At 40.7% G+C, this 6,974-nt stretch overlaps 1 pseudogene; it reads left to right on the forward strand.

The window, feature by feature from the left end:
- Positions 1-430: 430 nt before the first annotated feature.
- On the forward strand, positions 431-857 carry LOC112393820 (40S ribosomal protein S23 pseudogene; annotated as a pseudogene).
- Positions 858-6,974: the final 6,117 nt, after the last annotated feature.

Raw genomic sequence — 6,974 nt, forward strand, 5'->3', positions numbered from 1 at the left:
ATAAAGTTAACCATCACGGGCTTCCCTGGTGGCGCAGTGGTTGAGAGTCCGCCTGCCAATGCAGGGGACATGGGTTCATGTCCCGGTCCAGGAAGATCCCACATGCCGTTGGAGCGGCTGGGCCCGTAAGCCATGCCCGCTGAGCCTGCGCGTCTGGAGCCTGTGCTCCGCAACAGGAGAGGCCACAACAGTGAGAGGCCTGCGTACCGCAAAAAAAAAAAATTAACCATCACAATGTGTATAGAGTTCCAGTTTTGTAGGATGAAAGGTTCTGGAGATTGATTGAGTGTCAATGTGAATATACTTAACACTACTGAACTTTACACTTTAAGATGGTTAAGATGGTAAGTTTTAAGTTAAGTGTATTTTACCACAATTGGGGAAAAAAAAGCCTGTTAGATCTTCCCCTCGGGCCAGCAGCACCAATGGGATGGGCAAGTGTCAAGATCATATTGCCAGGAAGCTCTGCAGCCACCATCAGGACCAGAAGTGGCATGATAAACGGTACAAGAAAGCCCATTTGGGGACAGCCCTGAAGGTCAGCCCCTTTGGAGGCACTTCACATGCAAAGGGAATTTAGCTAGAAAATGTCGAAGTTGAAGCCAAACAGGTAAATTCTGCCATCGGGAAGTGTTTCAGGGGCCAGCTGATCAAGAAGAGCAAGAAGCTCACAGCTTTCTTACCCGATGATGGCTGCTTGAACTTTACTGCAGAAAACGATGAAGTTCTGGTTGCTGGATTTGGTTGCAAAAGGCCATGCTGTTGGTGACATTCCTGGAGTCCACTTTAAATTTGTCAAAGTAGCCAATGTCTCTCTCTTGGCCTTATGCAAAGGCAAGAAGAAAAAACCAAGATGATAAGTTTTGATGATGCAAACATGGTAGTAATAAAATTTCATATACAAAAAAAGTCTATTAGAGAAATTTCCTTTCACTAAATACCAAAAAAACATTTTCATAAGGGACAATAGGGTACAAATTGGACTATATTTTAACATTAGACTCCTGTTAAAAAAAAGTTATTCATGGGACTTCCCTGGTGGTCCAGTGGTTAAGAATCCACTTTCCAATGCAGGGGACGCAGGTTCGATCCCTGGTCGGGGAGCTAAGGTACCACATGCCGTGGGGCAACTAAGCCCATGCACTCTGAACCCCGTGCACCACAACTAGTGAGAAGTCCATGTGGCACAACTAAAACCCAATGCAGCCAAATAAATAAATAAATATTTAAAGAAAAGAGTTCTTCATATAGCAAACTTCTATAAAAAGTTGAGAGAGTAATCTCGAAAATTATTATATCTCAAAATTATTATATCACGAAAATTATTATATTTCGAAAAAGCTATTTCTGTGGGAAGTTAAGATTACATATTCTAGTTATATTGCTTCCTGGGGATATAAGTTTCCTGAGGGATCAAGCATAGAGAGTCAGAGAAATAGAAGCAAATACATTCCTTTGATTGTTAGTCTCAAGTAACAAACTTTTCAGCTGAAGTGCTGGTAAAAGCTGAACAGTCAATTCACAGCTGACCATATGATAAATGGTTATAAGTTTAGTATTTTGGTGAATATTGCTACGTACATAGGGAGGTAGAATTTTTTATTGGAGTCTAGTTGACTTACAATGTTGTGTTAGTTTCAGGTGTACAGCAAAGTGAGACAGTTATACATATATGTATCTACTCTTTTTCAGATTCTTCTCCCTTATAGGTTATTACAAAATATTGAATATAGTTCCCTGTGCTATACAGCAGGTCCTTGCTGGTTATCTATTTTACACATAGTAGTGTGTATATGTTAATCCCAAACTCCTAATTTATCCCTCTCCCACCCCCAGGAGGTAGAATTTGATCCATAGGATCACCAAATCCATGCTTCCAATGCATTTCAAGTAGATTTTCTGACATTTTATGCTCATACTTGGAGATTCTTCACAAGGTAAGTGGGGTATCATTAAATGACTATTCTGACAATCTTACCTTAGTGATTCAGATTATTTGTTCAAGTTTCTAAATACCAGAGAAAGTCTTTCAAGTACAAGTTTCTAAAACTCAAACTTAACTGATGTGACAGGAAGCATCCCTTCTTGGTCCCACTATAATTTAACCATTAGTTTATCCTATTAGCAGTATTATATGGGTAATAATAGCTTTGATCCTAATGCTGAAGGTCAAGGTATGATCATGGTAGTGAAATAATTACCAATTATAACTAAAAAGGCAACATCAATTCTAGTAACTCTAATTTCCATAAGGAAACATCAGTTAGTTTTTGTAAGTTTTTTGGTATTTTAAAAAAATTTTCATTAACAGTTTCTCTAATGGCTTTTTTCCCACATAAAACTAGAGAGTTAAATAAAGGAGAAAATAATTGCTGAGGCAAAAGGTGAGCTTTCCTTCCCCACAAGAAGGGAACCCCTTGATAAATCTTCCAGTTTCCAGTAAAAGCTCTGACTTTCTGAGAAGCTCATTTAGGCCTAAGTTAGCAAGTCCGATGAGGTGATGACAGAGGTGCCAGCTGAAACGCTGAGCTCAGCCCATTGCAATTTCAGATTTTTGAGTCTCCCTGTTTTGAAAAGGAATTTATTATTTTCTTTCATTTTTACTTCATTTAAAAAAATTCTCAACTATGAACACAAACTTGGCAAACCATAAATACAAGGGAAATCTCTCAAGACCATCTAGCACATTTCTCTGCTTCTAAGTAAAATCAAACTTCAACCTTAGGTCTACCTTTTAAAATGTATCTCTAGGGAAGGCTTTTCCCTGAACCCTCTAGACTAGGTTAGGTCTCTCCCGTGTACACCTCCACACCATATTGTATTTCTCGTTCAAAGGACTTATCACAAACGGACCCAAATACTTACTTGGACTCTCAGACGGCTGACTAAACTCACACATTTACCCCTCTTCCCTCCCCAAGTCCTAGTGAAATGATGAAAGAAATACAGCCATACAAATAAGTCCATAACAGGAAAGACACCAAAAGACCAGAAGAGTATGGAATTTCTAGAAGATTTAATCCAGGTAGGAGAAAACTTAGGGAGCCAAGGAACCAGAAATCCCATATAGGTGAAAGAAGAGATTTTCAGGGAAATTTTTCCATGAGAGGATGGGAATAAGTCCTGATCAGAAGTAGCTGAGGTCGGTAGGAAACTGAGTCTGAGAGGTTGGCAGGTAGTGAAGGATCTGGGGAACACCTGCATCCTCAGCTTGCAAGTCCCAGAGCCACTGACTTGGCCTCAGCCCCTGGGAAAGCCACAAAACATTTGCAAATAGCCAAATAAAGTTAGAGTTTTGATGAGTAAGACTCCCACTGTGAGCACTGGGATTAGAGAAGACAGTCAATAGCCCTTATATCTGACAAGTAGCTTGAAGGACAAGGAACCCCACATGCAGAAGACAGTTCCCCTGGCCCACCCCTCCCCCTAGTCACCATAGCTGGGCCCTATAATAGGAATAGAAATCCGCCTTCACTGCCAGGAGAGCAAATATCTTCAAATACACACCAGCCAGTCTAGATCTGTTTTACAAACATTATAAACAGATAATGAAAACCTGCCAAACATTGGAAGAAAACCAAATTGTTCTATTTTGTTATATTATTTCATTTCTCTGTATTAACCTCTGAGAAATTAGTTAATACAGAAAATAGAAGACGATTTTTTTTTTTTTTTTGCGGTAAGTGGGCCTCTCACTGTCTTGGCCTCTCCCGTTGCGGAGCACAGGCTCCGGACGCGCAGGCTCAGCGGCCATGGCTCACGGGCCCAGCCACTCTGCGGCATGTGGGATCTTCCTGGACCAGGGCATGAACCCGTGTTCCCTGCATCGGCAGGCGGACTCTTAACTACTGCGCCACCAGGGAAGCCCATGATTTTATTTTTGAAAGACAATTTTAAAAGCAAATCATCATTATCTTAAGAGAAATTAAGAGAATATTGTAACCATTGAAACAGAATAGGTGGCTGTGAAAAAGCTGTCTATTGGCTGTTCTTGGAAATTAAAAATGTGATTATCTAAATTTAAAACATTTCAAGCTTTTTTAATATTAAAAATAAGATTTTTCCCTGACTACTAGTTATGTTGGACATCTTTCATGTTTTTTTGACCATTTATAGCTCCATTTCTGTGAACTGTCTGTTTATATTTTTTGCCCATTTTTTTCCCCTTGAGTTATTTGCAATTTTTCTTATTTATTTGTGCCTGCTCTTTGTACGTTGATATGTTGCTTGATATATATGAGCAGATGATTTCTCTCAGCCTGTCACTTGCCTTTTAATTTGTCTTTTGGTGTCTTTCAAATTTCAGGAATTAGACTTTTTTTATGGAGAGTAATCTGTAATTATTTTCCAAAAAGCTTGTGGGCTTTAATTTTGCTTAGGAATGTCTTCTCCAAACCCAAATCAATAATACAACTTCTTCTTGTGTAATTATACATATCAAAACCATCTAATCTCTCCAAACATTTTCCTTATCTGTAAAATGGAGATCATGTCTTCCTTACAATGTTGTTGTGAGAATGAATAGACACATGTACAATATCTGGCACACACAGGCACTCAACAGACATCGTGGAGATAAGAAATTGATAGCAATGATATAAGGCCAAGATCAAATACACACAAAAATACAACCTCCCGTCATTGACTCAAAGAGGCTAGACTAAATGGTCTCTCCTTGGCCTCTGTATGGACAGCAGAGTTGACTTTCCTTTTCCATGACTTTATGTTAAACAAGTACACAGACACCTGGAATTAGCTTACCCATCCCCCATTCACTGGGGAAGATGGTTACATGTTTGGGATTTGATGTTGCATTCCCCTCTTCTCCACCTCCTGCTCGACCTGCCACAGGGTGTCTATGGCTTTGTCTTTCCCTCTCCTCACCTTGTCATTCTCACTCCCTGCCCACGCTCTGAATCCATCAGTCCACAGGCAAGTCTCTAAAGCCTGGGACTTTGATGGATGTGTCACCAGGGAGGGATCCAGGATCACCAGTCTCCTCGGGGAGGAAGGCACACTTTGACTCTTCTCGGTCCTCTAATTCCTAGGGTCTCATCTCATTTTCTTTCACAGAAATTACTCCATAGCCTCCTTGCCTCTCAGCCTTCCTACCCACCACCACACCCCTCTCGCACACATAGGCTCCATTCTGCAGCCTTCATGAAATTTCTAAGCAAAATCTGATCATGTCACTTTTTACTTAAAACCCTTTAGTGCTCTGCCACTCACTAGCTATTTTGTACCAGGAAAATGTTTACCTTCTTTGGATCTCTTTCTCCCCTTGAAGAATAGGCTTAATAATGGTTAGCTACTGCTTTTAATATACAATAGAAATATCTTAGCCTGAGCTATAATTCCCAGGTTGATCTCCAGCTATAATCATCTCCAGCTATAATCTCCAGCTATGATCTCCAGCTTCACCCCTGGCCATCTCCTGTCTTGCATTTCTTGGTTCAGGCATGCTAGTCCTCTTTCCATTTCTAGAACACAACACTCACTCTTGTTCTGTAATTTTGCACACACTGTTCCCTCTGTTTGGAAGAATACTTTTCCCCCTGCTCCCGGGGCCCTCCTATCCACCTTCATTAACTAATTCTTATTTATATTTCAAGGTTCAGCTTCTTCCTGAACTATATTTCTGACACATATTATGCTCTGAATGAATATGTGTTGAATGAAGAACTACCAAATATTGAGTATGTACTATCTGTTAATAATTGTATGTACATTATCTCATTCAGTGCTCACACAATTCCTATGAGGTCAGTATCATTAATCCCATGATCGTGGATGTTCAAAACAAGCCTCAGAAAGGTTGAGTGACATGTCCAAGGTTATACAGTTATACAGTTATCAGTGACAGACCTGGTATCCAAATCCAGGTCTGTCTGGCTCCAAAGGCCAAGTTTAGAGTGAAATAGAGCATCGAGCAGGACATGAAGGAAGACGTAATAATAAAATCAAATCTTAATATAAAGCTCTCAAGAATAAGGCTTTCTCATGCAAAATCTGCATAGATTTTCAGAAGCAGCACAAAATCCTAAAAGCCTGGCTTTTTCACCAACTGCTAGGGGGATGCCAAGGGCCCACAGAGCAGTGGGTTCTCTTGGCCAGCAGGGAGGTGTGGTGACCATTCCAGACCACCCTCTCCCAAGGACCACCCTTGTCCCACAGCATCTCTAGCATGAGAAATCAGGTATTTGAAGGTTATTTCAACACAATTAGATCTCCTTCTTTCTATGCCATAAAGTGTAGTCCATGATATTTCCCTAAAAAGAAATGTTTCTTGGGACTTCCATGGTGGCACAGTGGATAAGAATCCGCCTGCCAATGCATGGGACACAGGTTCGATCCCTGCTCCAGGAAGATCCCACATGCCGTGGAGCAACTAAGTCCGTGCACCACAACTACTGAGGCTGTGCTGTAGAGCCCCCGAGCCACAACTACTGAGCCCTCGTGCCACAACTACTGAAGCCCATGTGCCTAGAGCCCGTGCTCAAGAGAAGCCACCACAATGAGAAGCCCATGCACCATAATGAAGAGTAGCCCCCGCTCACCACAACTAGAGGAAGCCCGACCCAACACAGCCAAAAATAAATAAGTAAATAAATTTTTAAATAAATGTCTCTTTTTAACAAGGGCTTACATCCTGATGTGTGAGTTTACAAACAATTCATATTATTAGAGTAGAAACAATTTAAACATAAGGTATAAGCCACTTAAACATCCATTTCCAGAACTTGGGATAGTCTAATTTGTAGTCATAGAACATTAATAGACGTTATTTTGGTGTGCTATACCTGGTCACAGATTACAGGTACAGAAATAAAAACATGGGACAAATATAGGTCTCTATCTTTTCAAGAGATATGAGTGCCTTTATGCTCTGCTCATCATTAAGAAAACACTTTAGAGGGCTTCCCTGGTGGCGCAGTGGTTGAGAGTCCGCCTGCCTATGCAGGGAACACGGGTTC

Source organism: Neophocaena asiaeorientalis, unplaced genomic scaffold, assembly GCF_003031525.2.
Source record: "Neophocaena asiaeorientalis asiaeorientalis breed wild unplaced genomic scaffold, Neophocaena_asiaeorientalis_V1.1 scaffold7, whole genome shotgun sequence".
Taxonomy (NCBI): Eukaryota; Metazoa; Chordata; class Mammalia; order Artiodactyla; family Phocoenidae; genus Neophocaena; species Neophocaena asiaeorientalis.